The sequence below is a fragment of the Pyrgilauda ruficollis genome, unplaced genomic scaffold, assembly GCF_017590135.1.
Source record: "Pyrgilauda ruficollis isolate IOZ18807 unplaced genomic scaffold, ASM1759013v1 scaffold25, whole genome shotgun sequence".
NCBI classification, from domain to species: Eukaryota; Metazoa; Chordata; class Aves; order Passeriformes; family Passeridae; genus Pyrgilauda; species Pyrgilauda ruficollis.
Window position 1 is genome coordinate 12,487,512 of NW_024523822.1, and position 21,054 is coordinate 12,508,565.

Genomic DNA, 21,054 nt, shown 5'->3' on the forward strand with positions numbered 1-21,054 from the left:
TAGAAGCAATTTTTTCTGAACTGATTCTGAGAATCACAAGTTTTATGAAATAAACTGGAGATGGAATAAACTCATTTTATATCATTTCAATGTAGGTAAAAATAATGTACAGAGAACCTTTCCTTAGGTCTTCTGAACAGCAAAGTTTATGTGTGGCTTTGCGACAAAACTGAAAACAACAAAGGATTGAGAGAATATTTTATTTCACAGATATATTTAGGTATCCATTCCTTATAGCATCCAGGACCAAAAACCTGATTATACAGAAACTCCATATGAACTCTTTATATGAGTCAGGTAATTCCAGTAAATTTCAAATGAGACAGTGTGTACCTATACTGGAGTAAAAGCTGGCATTCAATGTCATGCATTTTATTTATGCTGACTTAAGCAGGGCTAACTGGAGTGCAGCAGAATGTGAGTGTGGCTCTGTGAAGCACATGGCTGTGGGCATCCTTGACATAGGGAACTTAAAATAAAAATGGGAATTTCAGCTTTCATTCTCCTGTGAAGATAGCACAGAAAAGGAAGCCTGACTATTCCTGTGTGCAAGTTTATGACAGCAAAAACTAGGGCACCTGTCTGGGGTGGCGCTGCCTACATTTTATTCAAGATCATAGGCTCTTCCCGTAAAAATTTGTTGCTATTCCTTTCCGCCCTGTAGCACATTTACTACTTAACATCAAGGAATAAAGTAACAGTAATGAGCTTCAGTGTACACCCTCAACAGATCAAGTCAGAGAGAGCAGCACGAGAGAGAACATGCTGCTCTTCTGAAGTGCATGCTGAGCACCACGAAGAGCTCAGAATCAAACACAGAATGATGTGCTCTGCTTGTGAGCCCGCACCTCCAAAGGAGAACGTGCTGCCTTGGCAGTTAGGCAAAGTTGGGCCTCATGAGTTGAGCACAGTTAACGTTCCTATTTACACATTTTGACCTCCTGAGATACTTTGGATTTAACTCTTTGACGTTAAATATCAAGATTTTATAAAAAGAAAAGAAGAAAAATTTTACATCAAATAAAGTAATTATATAGACTAGACCAGACTAGGCCAGAATTAAGTTGTTCAGTTGAAGGGCATCTACAACAGTAATTTATCCAATTGCCTGACAACTTCAGAGCTGACCAAATGCTAAAGAATATTAAAAGTCTTGTCCAAATGCCTCTTGAGCGTTGACAGGTATCACAACGTCTCTAGGAACCCTGTTTCAGTGTCTGAATACCCTCTTGGCAAAGAAATATTTTCTTTATACACTTCAAAACTAAGGACCATTTACACCTTTTTTTTTTTATGTCAGACCTTTCCAATAAAATTTTCACTTCTGGAAAAATAATAGAAATTCTTAAAAAAAGATTAAATAAATAAATATATGTGGGATCTGCAATCAAATGAATAACTATTGTTTGTCTGTCAGGCACTGTATAGTTATGCTGGATTGTACAAGATATCTGGGCTGTTTTTCACCATCTCAAAATGCTGCCTATGTTGATAAAGACTACTAAAATCAGCTAGCATGAAATGATCTCTAAAGGGTAAAAAGTATCAAAAGTAATATTTTAAGGATTATTGTAACAGAGATTAAGATTTATGTGTTACTTTTTGAGATGAAACATGCTGATTTCTTGATTGCTGATTTATTTTGAGCTATGAACATGAAGAATTTCCAAAATTAGTTCCCTCCCACAAGCATTATTTTCTTAATCGTTTTAGTGCTGCTGTCTGGAACGAGTCCTGCTGATTTGATTCAGGAAAGCAAGCAGAGCTGCAACCAGCAGTGCCAGTTCAATAGGAACAATAAATCGCCTTCACAATTTAAACAAGAAAATACTTGCCTTTTGAGAAGAGATGAGTTAGCCCAGCAACAGCTGTGTTCTTCTTTGAGAACCCTGTCTTGGATACACTGGTGAAATATATTTTCCTTTTTGGTCTGGATCCAAAAAATAAAGCTGTTTAAATACACTTAACATGCGGCTGTTGCACCCTTTCCAAACAGAAAACAAAGAGACATGCACTAAGTCCTTATTTGCTGAACTGCACCTTTGTTCTAGGCAGAATGCTAATGGAAAGCCTGCTACTTACACACTGCTCCTGCTACTTTGAAAAGCAACGATTTGATCTGACAAAGAGCTTCTAGCAAAAAATATCCTGTTAATAAAATCAGAACTGCTGTGCTGCACCCTTTCAGAGTGAATGTGGGCAGAAACCAGCAGCAGTTCAGGGCATGAATAAGTGAAGCTGAAGGATATAAAAGCCTTGGCCATGGTAGTGCATGGTAGTGTTTGTTGCCCTTCCAAGAAATTCTTGTGCAAGCATATTCAAGCAATGAAAATAAGATTTGATTGTTGACTAATTCTATCAATTTCTTAACATGCTTCTATCAACTCCATTGAAGCTGTCTCAAAGACAGTGTGAATCAGACATGTCAGTCCTTTCCTGGAGTACTATACCCCTTTTGTGAAGAACACAGATTGTTTAAAATGAAAAAGATGTAAAAACAGGTGTAAGGAGATGATGTGAATCAAGGAAAAGCAATGTAAAATTAAGAACACTTTTTTTTTTTTTTTGTCCTTTTTCTTTTATTCATTAAGTCCATGATAGTATTTGAGTAATTTAATCCTATGAGGCATAAATCAGTGAATTCTGGTTTGGACAGTGCCATCTGTCCCATGGCAAGTGTCACAGCTGGGATTGGGAAAAAATATCCATACTTTTAATGAATTTACTCCCATGCTTTGAAGATTGTAAGTAGAAAGAAAGTTGATTACATTGACATTCAGCTTTTCACTCATTAGTAAATATTCACAAACTCCTAAGTAATGGGTAAAAAGATATGAAAAGTAACAGTTAAATCAGAGGATAGCAGTGGATTTAATTGCTGTCCTACTCTCTAGAGACACTCTTATCTACCCTCAGTTGCTTGGGGATTTTCCATGTCTACAGTCTAGGTAGCCCTTTCTGTTTTGGGGGATTTCCATCTTGTTTTCTTTGCCTCAGGAGTGTTTTCCTGCACTTTCCTGCTTATGTGTGTGACTACTTTATTGCCCTTGTTTTATGTGAATCTCATTCATGTCCTTTTCTGGCCACTTGCCAGCCAGAGAACAGCTTCTCATATCCCATTTATCTTCCTAATAAGTCTCTTCTTGAAATTCCGAGGGTCCCCATATAAATGAGTCACAATCCCCCTGTGGAAGTAGCTGCTGTCTTAAGTGCTTCATTGACTCAGGTGTTTGATCTCGTCTTTCTCACATCTCTTTGAAATACTTTATTAATTCCAGAGGGAAAAGAATATCACCTGAAATCCAGGTTTCTTCTTCAGTTCAGCCTTGATGTTGTCCTGTTTTCAAGAAGGAGCATGGAATCTCTTGAAGTGCACTGTTAAAACCAGCTAATTGCTGACACTTGATCACAAGAACCCTTCCACAACGTAAATATGATTATTTAGTTTAAACCCACATCAGATTTTGAAAAGTCAGAGGAAAAATCATGGCAGTAGGTGCCTGCACTTATGCTGGAGAAAGCTAGTTTATTCTAGCGACATTGATATCAAAAGGGGTCTGTTTTGGGAAGGATTAGCACTGTTTTAATCGCTTTAATATTCATAGAATCCTGGAATGGTTTGGTTTGGAAAGGACCTTGAAAGATCATCTAGTCCACCCCGTGTGAGGCAATATCATATCAAGATGTTGATATACGAATTAATGTTCTGCCAGAGTATATATATATTTTTTTTTTTAAATCAGTGCGGGAGAGACTGCCGAAAGGTTTTCCCTCTTGATGCCGCGGTGCCTGGGGGCAGAGCGGCCGTGGCCGTGCTCCGTCTCCAGCACCGCGGACAGCGCCCGGCGGAGCGCGCCCGGCCCGCGACCGCGCCCCTTCCGCGGGGCAGCGCCGCGCTCCGAGCGCTCGGAAGCGAGCACGATGTATGCGTGCCACGGCCATTAGTCTTAATGGGATGCAAACCAGACTCCAGTCTTACGGGAACCGCGCTTATGCAAGGAGCATGATTGATGATAATGGGAAATAGACTCACCCTTGGACATCCTGAATAGAAGAGCTGAGTGATTTGCACCTCTCTGAATGTATCGTCGAGAGGGCTCTGGACAGCAGAAGACACATAACATAGCAAAGTGTACTGTATATACACTGAGGTCCACTCACTGTTACATTAGATAAATTTTGTCTGTGGCATAACCTGAGTATTTCACTTAGATGAGTCAGAGAATGTGCTTCAAAAAACTTGTGCTCCAGGGCAGATGATGTGAATTGCAGAAATGAAGAGGTATAAGCAAAATATTATTTACATCTTATGTTGTTTAAAGGGTTGAGTCTATATAGCAAATGCCAGCAGCTGTGATAGCAAATAACACAATTCAACAGGGCCAAAAAAATAACATGTAAGCTGATCAGATAGTCTTTCTAAAGCTTCTTGGATGATTCCAGTGCTGCTCGGTTGCTTAGTGATGGGTAGAAGTACTGATGTTTTCTCAAAAACTCTGCCTTTATTGCACATGAACCTCTGGCTGTGGAGCACATCCATGAGAAAATCTCCTGATTTTCCTGCTTGCTAGATTTTGGCTCTTGATGAAAGACCAGAGCTCATTGCTGTCATATAGTGCATGCAGAGTAATTTGAGCCCTTTCTTCTGAACTCAAGTATTATTCAGGCGAAACTTAAAACAAAAGGGCAAATATTAAAATTCCATGCAGGCAAGATAGTTCAGGGGAAAGAAAAAGTTATTTTTTTTCAGTGTAAAAACCTGAATATATAGTAGTCCTGGTTAAGAATAAATGGTCTTGATTATTTCTGTTTAAAGCAGTACTTGATATTATTGTTGAAGTATTCACATGCACATTAAATTGGTTTTTATCGATAGGGTTGTAGCTGCTTCTCCAATCTTGAAATACGAAATGGCTTTCAAAAAAGCAGACATACTTCTGAACAAGTGCAGCCTGTCAAGTTCTGTGCATAAAAAGAAATCATCCTATGACCTGCTTTTCTGTTCAATATGTTAGCTAAAATGTTTTTAGCACAACAAGAGAGATGGCTCCTTGGCTCCTTGCCATGTGCATCTTTTTCATTCCTGGAGTCATCAGCTTCTTGACTCTCCTCCCTTTCTTCCTCACTGTAGCCCTAGAACACAAAATACTCAATAAATGTACATTTTCTTGTACGTTAATTATAATGGTTTTCGCACCCAAACGTTAAATTGAATGTATATATGAAGTTCTCAGAAATGGGTGGATAAGATATCCTGTCTGTAGGCTTTTGGGCAGAAATGAGATAATTCACAGTAGTATTTTTAGAGGTGCATGTGTTTAAAGATTGTAGGTTTTTTCTCTTGAGCTTCACACAGTCCTAGGATGCACTGACACAGATATTCTTAAACACAGCAGTGATCTTTAACAGACCGTAACCTAAGCACAAACTGAACAACAATCAGTTTGTCCTGCAGTGTTTGTGAAGGACAGAGAAGGTGCGAGGAGCAGTGCACATGCACCCCCCCAAAACTCCTGTTGCAGCTGTGGAGATAGCAGAGTAAGCCGTGGAGCAGCCGTGCCATCTCCATGGTAACGGAGCGGCAGGGATGAGGGCTCAGTATTGAGCATGCACTGTTCCTATTGCTATGCAGCCTCTTGCCTCAGGAATTTTTCTGTGCTGTCTCCAAACAGAACCTTGCTTCTTCCCTCAACCCTCTGGAAATACAGAGATTGCAGAGCAGTCCTGTACTGCTAGACAAGACTGAATAAACAAGGCAAATTTTATGTCAGAATGCTAAGCCACCACTAATGTAAAAGCCATAAATCTACCTGTTGAAGAGACTGTGGAATGAATTCTGAATTTATTCTTATTGAATAAAGAGTTAGGTGACATTGCATGCTTTTAGATTCCTTCTGTTCCCTCCCCACTCAGGAAGCTCAGCTGTAAATTTTCCTGTTGCTCAGTGAAAGGAGGTGGATTAGACAGTATGTTACCCACAACGACCTCTGTGAATCACTTGGAAAAATCTGTTGTTTTTTCATCAGAGAGGAAAGCAGAAATGGGTTCAAATTAAATTACCTGAAAATACCAATGGAGAAAAGGTATTTTCTAAACAATATTTTAAAAGCATCCAGTGGTTTGGAACCCGGTTATTGGTGGGTACATCTGTGTAGCTCCTTGTCAGCAGACTGAGCCTGCTCTATGCACACACCAGATTTCTCCACTTTTCTCCAAGCCAAGCAGTACCCAGATAACTGGTAGTGTGTATGTATACTATGGTGTACCTCTCAGTGTTTTATAGCACAGACTTACCATCATGCTCACCAGGACTTCTGGGATGCAGAAAATGTGAGCTCAGCAGTTGGACAGTTGAGCTGATATACCACAAGGAGTTTCATACATGCTCTTCCATGGTTAGTGCAGTAAATTTGTATACAGGCACCACATTTCGCATAACACATGCCTGAGATTCAAGTTTGCACACACCAAGGGCTGAACATGATGCAAAACCCCACAACTCGAGCTATGACCTTTCTCTTTGCTTATGTTTCTGAATATAATGATTGTATTTAGAATATAAGGAAGTGTGACTCATTCATTTCCACATTTTTTCCAGATTTTGTCCTTCTATTGGCACCTTTCTCATTTCTTTCCCCTGGCAAATTAATCTCTTTTCTCTCTCTGTGTATTGTAAGGTGTTCATTATTTTACTATTTTCATTCCTTCTTTTTCTGGAATTTCCTACTATGTCTGTATAGAGAATGTTGACGTGGCCAATGGGCAGAAGGATTGGAATCCCTAAGGCAGGAAAATGTAATCTGATTTGCATAGTATTTTTCTGTAATGGTGAATCTTTCACCGAAGCATCAAAAAGAGAATTTATACATGGTCAAGGATTTAACCTATAGGTCCTAGATATGATGGTGATAAATATGCCAGAAATTCACCCCCAAAGACATTATTGCTAGTATGCACAGAAAATTAAGTATGTAGAGCTGCCTGTACTTGCTTCGTCTAATGACTAGATTCTGAGTCTTTTCATGGCTTTAATGAAATGCTTTAATTACATTTCTTTTTTAAACTGTGTGTATTTTTTCTGATGAACATACCAAGTGGTGACACATGAAACTGCATGTCTTAAGAAGCGAGGAGAATAAAGAAAAGGTTTCTGAGATGCTGTTTTTGAAACTAACATTTAGTGACAAGTTTGTTACACTACCCAGCAGTGCTGACCTTATTATGCCAGTCTCATCTTCAGGAAGCCTCCATGCAGCAATGGGAAAAGAGGGTAGCCTATTTTTATAAAATACAAAATGTTCACAGATCACAATGCTCACTCAAGCAAACACATCTTATGATGACTTTAAAGGAATAACAATAGTAATATTAATAATAATAGGGTAGCTTTTTCTTGTAAGAGAATATCTGCTACTACTCAAAGCACTGTGCTGGATTATAACCAGGACAGATAGGCAGCAATTTTGCCTGAGAATTCAATGAATAAAGCATTTGAGAATAAATCTCTAAGCCAGATGTTATTAGCAGCGCTATGTTTGTATATGTGCCAAGGTTTTGGGAGCAGGGGGGTTGAAGGGGCGGCTTCTGTGAGAAGATACCAGAAGCTTCCCCCATGTCAGACAGAGCGAGTTCCAGAGAGCTCCAAAACAGCCACTGGCCAGAGCTGAGCCCTTTAAGCTTTGTTAGTAGCACCTCTGTGATAATGTGTTTAAGAAAGGTTAAAAAGTGGAGTGAGAAAAACAGAATGTGAGAAAAACAGGTCAGTGAAGAAGAAGAGGGAGGATGGGCCCCAGGCACTTGCAGCCCATGGAAAAGACTGTGGTGCTGCATGTCGTCCCCCTGCAGCTCAGGGAGGACCCTGCACGAGAGGAGGGGGATGTGCCCATGGAAACCTACAGTGGAGCAGATTCCTGGCAGGAGCTGTGGCCTGTGGGAGAGGATCCATGCAGGAGAAGGAATCACTGGCAGGATGTGTGGAGTGCCCACCCAGGAGCAGTTTGTTCTCAAAGAACTGTTCTCTGTGGAAAGGATCAACACTGGAGAAGCTTCTGAAGGACTGTATCCTGTAGGATGTGCCCCATGATGGAGCAGTGAAATGATGGACTGGAAGGAGCAGCAGAGAAAAAGTTATGAGCTGTGAACTGTCTTCAACCTGCATGCCCCAACTCCCTGATCTACTTGGGGCAGAGAAAGTAAAAGAGTCAGGAGTGAAGCTAAGGCTGGGAAGAAGGGATGTGTTTTTAATTTTGTTTTTATATTTCTTACTTTCTTATATTCTTTATATTTCTTACTTTCCTACTGTTATTAACTGGCAATAAATAAAATTATTTTTACTGAAGTCATGTCTCTGTTGCCCATGATGCTAGTTTGTGAATCATCTCCCTGTCCTTAGCTCAATTTATGAGCTTTCATTGTTTCTTCTCCCTGCATCCTGCTGAGGAGAGAGTGATGACTTGCTGGGTATCTGGTGACCAGCTAAGGTCACCAGGGTGCTTCAATTTGAACAAACACATTTCACACTAGAAAGTTCCTTTTACCTCTTTTTGGGGGTTAACATTTTTAATGAGTTTAAAAAACGTAACAGGTATTCATAGGTTGCAGAGGCTTTTTGTTCTTTGGAATACCTTTGGTCTAGCTCCCACCTTTTCATGCCCCACTGAAAAGGGGTTCACATTCTCAAGCTGTGTACCACAAGTTTTAGCCCTGTCTCAGAAACTCATGAGATGACAGGGGAATTGGAAATAGATGATCTTCAAGGTTCCTTCCAAGAAAAATCATTCTATGATTCTGTGATACATTTAGCTGTTGCCCAAGGCTCCTCCTGCAACAGGTTCACCGAAAAACTGATCAAAGATAAATATGTATCAATTCCCTAGAAGCTGAGGAGCTGGCTTCAGACCAGAGCATGGAATTCAAACTTCATCAGTAGTGCAAAAAGAGGATGGTTTTATTTTGAAGGGCAGAGGAAAGACATCCATTCTCTTCCTCCTTAGCTCCTTTGTATCATGTGATATTGCAGCCTTGTTTAAAGGAGTTAGTAGAAATTCAGAATAATTTGATAATTTTGTATGAGTACTCCCAGGAGGCAACAATAAACCAGATAGTGATTGGAAGTTTGACTTACAGGATAATACAAGAATTAGCTGTTTCTTTACAAACCAATTTAACACCTACCTGCAGATAGGTTAGGATGGTATGTTGTAACAGGTGATAGAGAGTTATTTGAGCTTTACCACATATGGCAACAGGACTGTCAGAAAAATTGTAATTATTAGCATACATCCTGCCAGTGAATGAACAGGCAGAAACTGAGCAATTCTGGACAGTTCGGTGCAATATTTTAGAAGCATTATACCTGTGACTGCCTAATTCAGTCCCCTAGTGAAGATCACTGCTGGATTCTTCACTGACATTGTCTCAACCATTTCCAGATTACTTCTATTTTTCACATTTTTCTGCTGTCTCTGCAGCTCTGATGTAGTCCCATGATCCCTCAATGGACCTGAAGCTCCCAAAGCTTGGGAAGCTCATATTGGTACCTACCACCATGGAATTAGTGGCAATGAACATTACAAACCCATCTAAGAAGTTTCAACTGAGTGCTGACTTCCCACAGAAAATCACACCAAGTTTAAAACATTTGTCTCTTGTTCTCAAACTACTAAAACACTTGGGTTCAAAGAGTCTAAAAAGCAATTTAATTTTCTAGGTTGAACACAATGACTGAAGATAAAGGAAAACAAGCAAGTGAAGCAAGTTAATCACCTATGCTTAATACACTACCAGAAGAGCTTGTATTATGACAGAGAGAAAAAGGATAAAAAACACAGATGCACTTGTTGCAGTCTGGCTTGCTGCAACCCTGAGTCCAGTCCAGCCAGGGGGAAAGTGGCAAAAATAGAGGGATGGGAACGATGGACTTGCCCTAAAAATAAAGTACTTTAATAGCAAAATAACAGACGTGGAAACTGCATGATCTGAGGGGCAATATCCAAAGACCAGGGGCATGGTGAACATAGCAATATATAGGGGTATTCTGAGGGCAGGGCTGCAATCAAGAACGTGAACTCGGAACAGGACCTTATATGTGACAGGTCCTGAACCAACTGAGAACAGGAAGCAGAAACATGACCTATTATAGAATAATTCCATTAGCATCCTAACTCCCATGACCACACTCTTCTCACCATAACCTGACCAGGTATCTCCCTTTCAGTATCCCGCTTTCCATGGTCTCAGATGCCTCCTGTATATGCCACGGAGGCTAAAGCACCATTCATCCCAGCCAGTTGTGTTCCTACACTTGCTGATAATCTCAGTGGAGGTGACATAAACAACTGCCTTTCGTCACCAAAGCAGATCACTTGTTTGGATAAGTGAACCATACTTGTGAGAAGCTTCCCCAGTAATGGCTTATCTTATATTTCAGTGGAAGAGCAAGGATTTCAGTTTCCACATCTGTCAGTCTGATATGTGTTTTGATGTCTCATACCTCCTGATGGTAGTAGCCCTGCAGAGCTTTCGTGTTTCAGTTTGACTCAGATGAAAATGATTACTGACAAGGAATGAGATCTTTAGAATATGACCTGCTCTGTGAGCTCATTTCATTTGAAATGGAATCGTAGAATTGTTGAGTTTGTATAAGACCTGTAAGATCATCAAGTCCAGCCAGTTACCCAGCACTCCCAAGTCCTCCACTAAACCATGTCCCTGTGTGCCACACATCTGTTAATTATCTCCAGGGATGGTGACTCAACCACTTCCTTGGGCAGCCTGTTCCAATACTTTACAATGCTTCCAGGGAGGAAATGTTTCCTAATATCAAACCTAAACTTCCCTGGACACAATTTGAGGTGATTTCCTCTTGTCCTATCACTTGTTATTTCACAGAAGAGACCAAATCCCACCTTACTGGAAGCTCCTTTCAGGGAGTTGGAGAGAGTGATAAGGTCCCCCTGAGCCTCATTTTCTTCAGCCTAAACACCCCCAGCTCCCTTAGCTGCTCCTATCAGCTTCCAATTGTCAGTCTCAGCGTCTGAGCAGATTTATACTGCTTACACACTAAAGAAAGAAAAAAAAGATTTTCTGGAGACTTCAATCACTTGCTGTTAAGAAAGCTGGGAATCTTCTTGTTACCAAATTTAGAAGTTGTGCACTTCTTTGAATCAGTCAAAGTGAACTTTGGTGCTACTGTAACCAAACATTTAAAATCAGATAAATGAGAGATAAAATGTTCTAAATTCCCATAAAGCACAAACTGTAAAACAATATGTGAAAATATTAATAGTTTAATGAAGGTGCATGCATACAAAGAAGGTAGGTATTTGCTGTAAAGTTAAGAACCAAAGTAATGAGAAAAAAAGTCTTCCTTTCTTCAATGAAATATTGAGTTTACTTAACTTTTTACTTTCCCAATCCCTTTAGAATGAAGGGAAATGTGGTATATGTTTTCCTCTCATGCCAAATACTGCTGTGAAGTCCTAGTGAGACTTGGTGAGTATTGTCCAGAAATAAATTTCCCCTCCTATTTTATAAGAAGATTAGAAAAATACAAAGCTGAATAAATGTACTTTTTGCCAGGCAGGTGGATGGATACACCTTACCCCAAGCTGCAGTCTGTTTGAAAGAAATATTGCTTAGCTTATTTATAATTTATCATGACTAGTCTGGATTCCTGTGCTTTTTATATGAAGTGATGGTGATGGCATGCTAGGAGTATGTTACTAAACTTCAAAGAAACCAGGCAAACAGAGAAAAGCGAGTGAGAAAAGTTGAACACTGATCAGACTTTCTACCTGTCAGCAGTTGCATTTTAGATCAAAGATGTTATTTATGTGCAAAACCTGTAGTCCATCTCAGTAATCAAAACCATTTCTAACACCACAGTGAAAACAAAGCCATAGAATTTCCTGCTGTTTTTTCCAGTGTTTCCATAGGATTTCATCATCCCTTCTCCACTGACAGGAAACGGGAATCCTTCAAGTGTTTTCTTTTTATCTTTTCATCATCATACAAAATGCCTATGTTCTGTGAAGAAAATCTCTAAGTCCACCCTCATGCAACCTCTATTGTATTCATAACTGGAAAAAAAAATCTTAGGTGTGTGGATGGTATCTCTCTTCTCATTAAACCCTTTTGTTCAGGTGCTATGTAACACAGAGACCTCTGAACCTGATAACTCTTGATGTGAGTTCTGCTGTGTAAGCTGATCTGAAGATACCTTCACCCAGAGAATCTTCTTACTGACTCTTCTGAGCTGGTTTTGTCTGTAGCCAATTTGTTTCAGCAGCACTTCTATTTCCACTCATAAGCATATCAGTTCTGTATATTATCTGCAATTTTATTAATTGCAGAATGATATGTCCCAGATATTCTGCCTTTAGACTAAAGTGTATTTAAAAATATTTGACAGCATTTCTTTTAAATTATAATGTGGTGGCCATCCTTGATATAGGGTTGTTCTGAATTCAGTGCTGTATTTTTTCTACTCTTACATTCACAGTTAATATGAGAAAAGTAGGGTAGCAGTTATCAGACCATAAATTTATCTATAAACTCCTACCCCAACCCTCACCCTGTAATCTAAAAAGTCTTAATGGAAGACAGAAGTAGCTGATAGTAAGAAAAGGTCACAATCACTAAATCATATTCCATTTGTTCAGGCAGTCTGGCTTTCCTCAAGCTTTTCGTAGGGGCTGTTTTTCAGTAGAGACTGTATTTTCATGCACTGTGATGCATTGAGGAACATCAGAACTTAGTAACTCACTTTAATTTTCTCACTGAAATTAAGCATTTGCTTAATGCTCCTTTGCTGCTGAAGAAAATGATAATAAAGTCATGACTACAGGCAGATCCTGAGAGCTGTTCAAAGCAATGCTGACTTTCCAGTCTACCTCTTAGGTTTGGCTGTGAGGTTATTATGGACTACTTATGCCTTGCTAAAGGCACTTATACAGGTTTCCAGCTATTCTATGACCCATTCATCTCATAATAGAGAGCCATCAGGCTTTTCAAGTGTGAGGTATCTGTGCTGGCTGCTCCCAGTCAAATTTTTGTGCCTGGAAATGTCCTCCAGGAAAGTTTGCCTCCTTATTTTCCTGTGGACAGATATTAAGCCAACAGGCTTCTTCTTTCCTTGCCCTTTGAAGATGTGTGCTACATTTGCCTTTATTACAGTCACTGGGGATTTCACCTAACTTCTGTGTCCTTACAATGATGACTTAGAGTGGCCATACAACAGCAAATGGCAGAGCTGGTACCCACAAACACATCTCATCTAGTTCTATAGGCTTGTTTACACCCACTTTTCTTAAGTGATCTCTAATTTTGTTCAAAAAGTCAGAGACAGCTGCATAGCAGAAAAGTATGTTCACAGTTGATCTTAATATAGGAACATTTACGCCATTTTCATTATATTTGGAAGTTATAAAAGCACCTGTAAATCCAAACCAGCTTAATGAAGGATTGAAAGGAGGTAAATTGGGCTATAGTAATAGTGATCCACAATCTTTAATTTAAATATGAATACATTTAATCTGGTATGGATTTCCTCTTACATAAATGTCAGGGTTTTGGCATTTTGGGGTTTGTTTGTTTGTTTGCTTATTTTCTTGTTTGTTTGGTTTTTGGTTGGTGGTGTTTTTTTTTGTTTTATTTATTTATTTATTTATTTGACTCTTTCTTCTGGCAAAATTATGTAGACAAAACAACAATGCCTGACAGAGTTACCCAGTAAATGTCATGCATTGAATCTGATCTGAAAACAAGTGTCTTTCAATGCAGAAGATAACAGGGGCTTTTGAATGTTCACTCTTTCTAAGGCATTTATTGTCTTAGCACACATCTGAATGCAATGAATAAAAATTGAAGAAATTTTCATTAATTCCAGCATAAAACTGTATGTCATGCTTCAGGAGGCACCATTCTAAAAGCATACTGTGTTTGTCAGATTGAACTTGTTAATGTATGGTGGTATGAATATAAATCCACATAGGACAGGACCATTCTGGTTTGCATGCATGAATTATTGCTTCTATTTTGTCAGGAAATTCAATCTTAACTAAATAATTTCCTTGCAGTGATTTTTTGGTGAGCTGTTTGTTTGTTTGCTTGTTTGTTTTTTTACAGTGGAGATCATTGGATTATACATTGTACTGTTGGATTCAAGCACAGCATTGCCATCTGGTCAAGGGAGGTGATTGTCCCTCTAGTGCGTCCCCACCTTGAGTGCTGTTTGCAGTTTGGGGCTCCACAGCACAAAGTTTTAGAGAGTGTCCAGAGAAGGGCCACCAAGGTGGTGAAAGTCCCCAAGGGCAAGATTTACAAGCAGTGGCTGAGGTCACATAGTTGGCACAGCTTGAAGAAAGGAAGGCTGGGGAGTGATCTTATCACAGCCTGCAACTTCCTCAGGCAGTGCAGTGGAGGGAGAGGTGCCGATCTCTCTCTGGTGACCAGCAATAGGACACAAGGAAATGGAGTGAAGCTGTGTCCTAGCAGGTTCAGTTTGGACCTTAGGAAAAGTTTCTCCCCTAAGGAAGTGGCCAATCACTGGAAGAGCCTACCCAGGGAAGTGGTCATGGCACCAAGCTGGCTGGAGTTCAAGAACTGTCTGGAGGGTGCTCTTAGTCATATTTTTAAATTTCCAACCCAAAATATTTTATTATTCTATGTGTCAAAATGTGTCTAAATAATAAGCAAAATCTTCTAGGCAGACAGATTTCCACAGGATATGCTTATACCCAGTTGCTGGCATCTGGAGAAGTTTTGACAATGCCTCCAAGCTCACGTATCAGGAGCCCCAGGAAAGCAGACAACTGGTCACATGGGGTGTTGAGCTCCTTCAAATCTTTTGTGTGTCTCTAAGATTTGGGTGTTATGAGGAACCCTCTATGACTGAGCCTACAGAAGACACACTGTGCCCCTGCAGGGCTTGAGAGCTTACTGTGTGCACCAAGAGAGAGGCTGAAGGTTTGCTGCATTAGATAGGAATTATGGTCCTTCCGTTTAAACAGTCACCATTCTCTTCCTTCTTTACTCTGCTGCTCTTCCTCCCCATGATGGCCTTGACTGACTACACTGGTGAAGAGCAAAATGGTCTTTCTGTAGCTTTTGTCTCCACCATCTGGCCATAATGACACCTGGAATAATGCAGCCTCATGCAGATCTTGTCTCCAGAGGTAAGCTTTAGCTTAAAATGAAAAGCTGTGTATAACTTTTGCTTATCTGATAGTGTATAATCTGTAAGTGGGTAGCACAGCAGCTGCTCAAACCTGTTATATTTCTTCTCTTTTTTCTTGCTCAAGTCTTGCAGTCTGAATGAATGTTAGAGAAAAAAAAGGTGAATTCAGAATTGAATCTCCCTTTCATCTTAGAAGTGAAATCCTGAAAAAAAAATCCCTTCTCAATCACACAGAGAATGTAATTTTCTGATTTAGCTTGATTATTCTAGCTTTCTTGAAAATTCTCATAAGACAGATCAAACAGTTCAGACAAATTCAGAATGATAACTGGAATCTGTCTGGCTTCATGGCTCTTTAGAGACGGGTGATTTTAAGGACAGTTTGTAAGTGTCTCCAGATGAGGGCAAATGCTGACACCCAGAGGCAGGATCCTGTAACACTTCACAGTGGCTCATGCAAATGTGAACACCGCACATCAGAAGGAGCTTCAAGAATGGCTTCTGGGGAACCTCTTCACATACTTACAGCTGTAGTTCAGGTTAATATTTATATAAACCAGCTTTGAGCAGGAGGTCAGACTAGAGGCTTCGTGAGGTACATTCCAGCCTGAATTGGTCTGTGATTCTGTGACTGAACTCATGCAACATTACATGTTAAGAAGAGTGTGGGACTGGGGACTACTTACTTGCAGAAAACTTCATTTAATTCATTAGCTTAGCATCACTTTGGGACAGAGATAAAGGAAGACTCATCTACTTACATCTTCACATCATTTTACCTCATTCTGTAGTATGAGGTAAGAGTAATCTACAAAGCTACATTTTAGCCTGAAATTCAATCAGTCTGGAAGGCTGTAAAATATGAGAAAATATTAGATCATAATCCATTAAGACAATTTATAAAAAAAATTACATCTGTCCACAGAAACAAGGCTAAAAATAAAATACCTAATGACAATTGCTTTTATAAACTAAAGCTGTTGTGGGTTTGTTGGTCTGTAGAAATATTTCTAAATATTGAACAGTCCTTGCCTTACAGAGAAAACAAGGGAAGACTGATCTAAGGGACAGCTTCCTATTGTCATAAGGAGCCTTGGACATTGCTCAGAAGTACATATGCCATCACATAACTCATAACTTAGTGTTGTCTTTTCCTAATTTCCAGGTGCCTTATTTTATATTAGCAATATTTTCTTCTGATAGACATGCTGTCACACAGGATGAGTGTAAATGTTGGAGTTATTAAATTCACTGCAAAGAATTTAGGGATGTTCTCTTCCCTGCCTTTTTCTCGCCAGAATGGTAATCTTAAAAGCATTCAACTTATATATTCCTGGTTTCAGTGCATTGTGTGCATTAATCCAGACCCTAAAGACATGAGTTGTACTCAGTCTTTGCCTGCCCTCTAAAGGAAAAGGATTCCGTCAATAACTTTTGCTGACACTGGCCTGTGTGGCTGGTGCAAGCTACCCCTGGTAATAGGTAAGCAAGATGTGTGGATCTGATGCCGAAAGCTCTCCAGGGATCTCAGATGTCTCCAGCTGGGATAAAGCAGACTGGTGTGTGAGATTGCATGCTGCTGGATGCAATAAACTGTTTGTAGAGACATATCTTCTGCTGATGTTAAATACTTCTTGTGGCTGAGCTGGAACCAGCACATGGAGTCATAGCTATGGTGTGTTTGAGGAGAGGCAGCCTCTCTGCATGGTTGGGCACAATATTGTACAGTCCCAGCCATCACTGTGATGTCTGGTGTACTTGAAAGTCTCTCCTCTGGAACTGGGACAGAGCTCTTTGTTGCTGCTCCACTATCTGCCTTTTTGTTCTCCATGGCACCTGTGTCCTGTCCTCATATTGGAAATAGGAAATTCAATTTTTTCCTACTTGCTGTGAAGCCTTGGGTAGACTCTGCTCCTGTCTTACACCACAGCTCTTTTCTGTCACTGCTGATCCTTATTCAGTGTTTCCAAGTCTGCCTGTGGGTACTCCTAGTTTCTTCTTGCTAGACATTATCTCTTCCACCTCTATATCAGTTTATCATTCCCTTCAGAAAAAATTACAGAAAGAAACAATCAGTTATTCTAGACAAGTTTTAATTTATGGTTTGGTACATTGCCCATAAAACATATTTCTAATCCAATCTAATCTTCTGTTGTCAGTCTGAACATCTTCCAACCTGTTGACAGGAACATTTTATTTCAGACTTATCACCAAATACTGGAAATGGATGGAGTACCTGTTACCGTATTCTAACATATAATCATAGAATCATTTAGGTTAGAAAAAACCTTTTAAGATCCCCAGTTCAACCATTAACTTAGCACTGACAAGCTCACTACTAAGCCGTGTCACTAAGTACCACATCTACATGTCTTTTAAATACCTTCCCAGATGGTGATTCCACACTTCCCAGGGCAGTGACAAAAGGTGACTCTGAACATTGAGAGGGAATAAGCTCATAAATGTGGGATAGGGAATGACTTGGTGCTTCACTGCATGTCAGACTAGGATAATGGCTTTAACTAGAGTAGAATTAAACTTTTAGGGCCACAAGATGGCAGAAGGAAACAAGGCAAGATTGCAGGGAGGGGATTTACACAGCTCTAGGTTTTCCTCACCTTTCAGCCAAATAATAGTTATGAACAGTGATTCATTTACCTTCTGGGATCTCCGTAGCAAACTTCTTCATTGATGTCTTCATTGATGCTGAAGGGAAGCAGGTGACACTCAGGACACAGCATAATAGTAACTCAGAGACTAAATACATCAAGAGTCAAGGAACATTCTGGCTTTTATAATGATGGTCTTTAAAAGAAGTATATTTCATAGGTATGAATTTGAGAATATCAAGTAAGAATATGATCATAATAAAAACCCCTTTTTTCCCCAATTTTGTGCTTTTCAATTTTTTCATTATTGTCTCAACTAAATGTACATATGAGGATGCAATTCCTGTCCTGATGCAGTATATGTTTATCACAGGCCATTCCCTTTTCCCTAATTTGATGCAAATAACCGTGTCTCCTTAGGTGGCCAAAAAACTTGAGGAATCTTTTCCTGCTGCTGGGCTCTGCCCTGTTTGGGGCAGATAATGCTCCCAAAAAAGCTGAGTTTGCTGCTGTGAGCAGCTCCGGGCACCCTGAGAGCTCACACCCTGTGAGTGGCTGCCGGCGTCCCTGCCATACACACTGCCACGAGCAGCACTCACCGGGAGCTGCTTAGCTCTGCTAAGTGGTTGTGACTCTTGCTAACACTCCTGGAAGCAATGAACAAGTCACTTTTGCATCCAGTGGATCTGGCCTCATGACTTATCAGTGTTGTTTGATTGTTTATTTGAGAGGGGGTAGTGGTTCTCTGCAGATTTGCCACCTTGCGACATAAGCCGTGTACAAATGACACAAATACACTGTGCCTCAGCAAGGAGCTAAACAGCACCAGCCTGGCAGCTCTTCAGGGCACAGGCCCACTGAATTACATGTGAAAATCAAATAGAGCAGCTTTTAACCATTGCCCACCGTCTGAAGCGGCCCTTTCTGAGGGCCCCTGTCTTTGTGACCCCCATGGCCTGCATGAGCAGTGTGTAGAAGTGAGGAAAGTAGGTGTAGTGGTGTTATGGCTTGTTTTTTTGGTCAAAGAGGCATATTTGGGATGGGCTGAAGCCAGGCCATGGGCTTGCAGGTAGGCCCTGTGGCTGGCCAGGGCAGGGCCGTGGTGCTCTGTAGATCAGCCATTAGAGCCCCAGTTGAAAAGCAGCTGCCGTAGGCCAGGCTGGGTTATGGTCAAGCATTCCCTATGGGATGGGGGCTGCCTCAGCTGCTCCAGATCTGAGCTGGCCCTGAGTCCTGAAGATAGCCCTCCTGCCCTTACCTCTGTAACAAAACTTGATATTCTTATTGCTATTTTAGTCCTATTGTTTCCTGATTGGGATTGTTGCCTCCTGGCTTTCAGGTAGCACTTTAAGCTTTTGATTTTACCTAGCAAATCCTAAATAGTCAGTTGATGACAGTTTGAGGAATTATCTGTGTTGGCACACGTAGTCTGGCAGGGAAAATGGCTCTCACCTTCACATACGGAGGCTTCACACTTGTTTCCAGGCAGAGTGGAAGTTAGAGTAGTCTTTTATTTCCCAGCAGAGTGATCAAAAGTCCAGGTTGGAGAGATCTCTTTGGCTTGTCTAATTGGGCTGATCTGCTCTCTGTAAATAATTACATACTTGTTTTACCCTTGGCTCTGTAGCACTTTCCTGTTACTCATTTTGTATCTTCACTCGGTGAGAGACTGGACTGTCACTGGTTAATTGCTCAAATAATCGACCACTTAATCGCCCATCACCAGAGGCTACAGTTGAATGTTGAGCAAGATAAGTGAACAGGCTGATAAGAGGCAAATCCAATGAACTTGGATAGTGCTTTTTATCATGCCAAGGTCCTTATACAAGTGGCTCAGCCAGGAAACCTCACCTGGGGAAAAGTATTGGCACATTCACATGTAGCCTGACAGTATTCATCTCTGTTGATGGGCCATAATGGTCCAGAACTGCACTTTGCTGATGTAAGAGGCGTCTTAGAAGATGTCATAACCGTCAAAGACTCCCAAAGTGTCCCATGACCCAAAGTATTACATCATCCAGCAGAAAACTTCCTGTCCTAGGAGAAGTACCTGGGCATTCCCACCTGTACCTGAGCAAATATAAATCCAATGACTCTGTGTTTCATGGGCTTCCACCACTCCCAACAGATAAAGACCAGGACCCTCACCACCAAGATGACCAGAAGAAGAGGACCAATGGGATGCTGTCAGGATTTATCTGGTGGTGATATTTTTTCTGTTTAATCTGTCTCTCTGTCACTCTCATTTTCTCCTCCCACTCTCTTTTCCTATTTTTTTCTATCTCTCTCGCTCTATGTCACATTTACAGTTAAATAAAAATCCACTTTATTGACTTCAGCATATGATCTCATTTGAACCTTAATTTGGACAGTCATCTATTTGATAATTTTAATAACCAGTGCACACTGTACTGGTTCTCTGGGCTTGGCCTCTCATCTGAAATCTGAACATATTTAGGAGCCCATGCAGAGATGCTCCTCATGAATCTGGATGCATTCTTAAGGAGCATGAAAGTTTTGATGGAAGTAATGAAAGATTGTCCACCTTTCTGTAAAACAAGTTAAAAATATTTTAAGGATATTTTGACAGAATGCCCTTCAGATTAAGAGTTGGAGAATGATGGCAGCATTATCCCTCTTGTCTATCAGGCTGTCGGAACCATTTTAATATTTGGCTTGAAACAGATGTAATTTCTTGGTCCTCAGTACAGGCTTTACTGCCTTATCTTCCTGTGCTGTAGTGAAAGGGCAAGAATATGGAAGGATAAATGATTTTGTGGAAACTGAGAATTAAACTGTTACTGTTTTATTTGGAAATAAAACAGTTTGTTAAAGATAGATATACCCTCACTGAATACTGGGGAGTAGAAAAAATTGCTTTCTTCCATCTATAGATGTCCATAAAGAGCACACTTTTCTGACTGTCCTCTTTCGTGTTTCCTATTTCCCTGAATATTTCATGTGGGATCTCTCCACAAGAGCAGTGACTCAGTCCATGCAAACCACCAACTCTCCCACTTACCCTCTTGTGAAGGAAAATTTATTTTAGCTAAATTGGGTGATTACAGTCAAGGAGGAGAAATGTTTGCCTTTTCAAGTGGAGGAGAAGTCAGAGAACCCTCAGAGTTCTTGAATGAGCTGAATGTCATCTCTTAGTTGATCCCCTTGTACCCCCCAAAAAACCCCAATCTTTAGGCCATGCTGGATATGCTCTGATTTCAAGCCAGGATACACTCACCTGCCAGTGTCAGAATTCCTGCCTTTGCT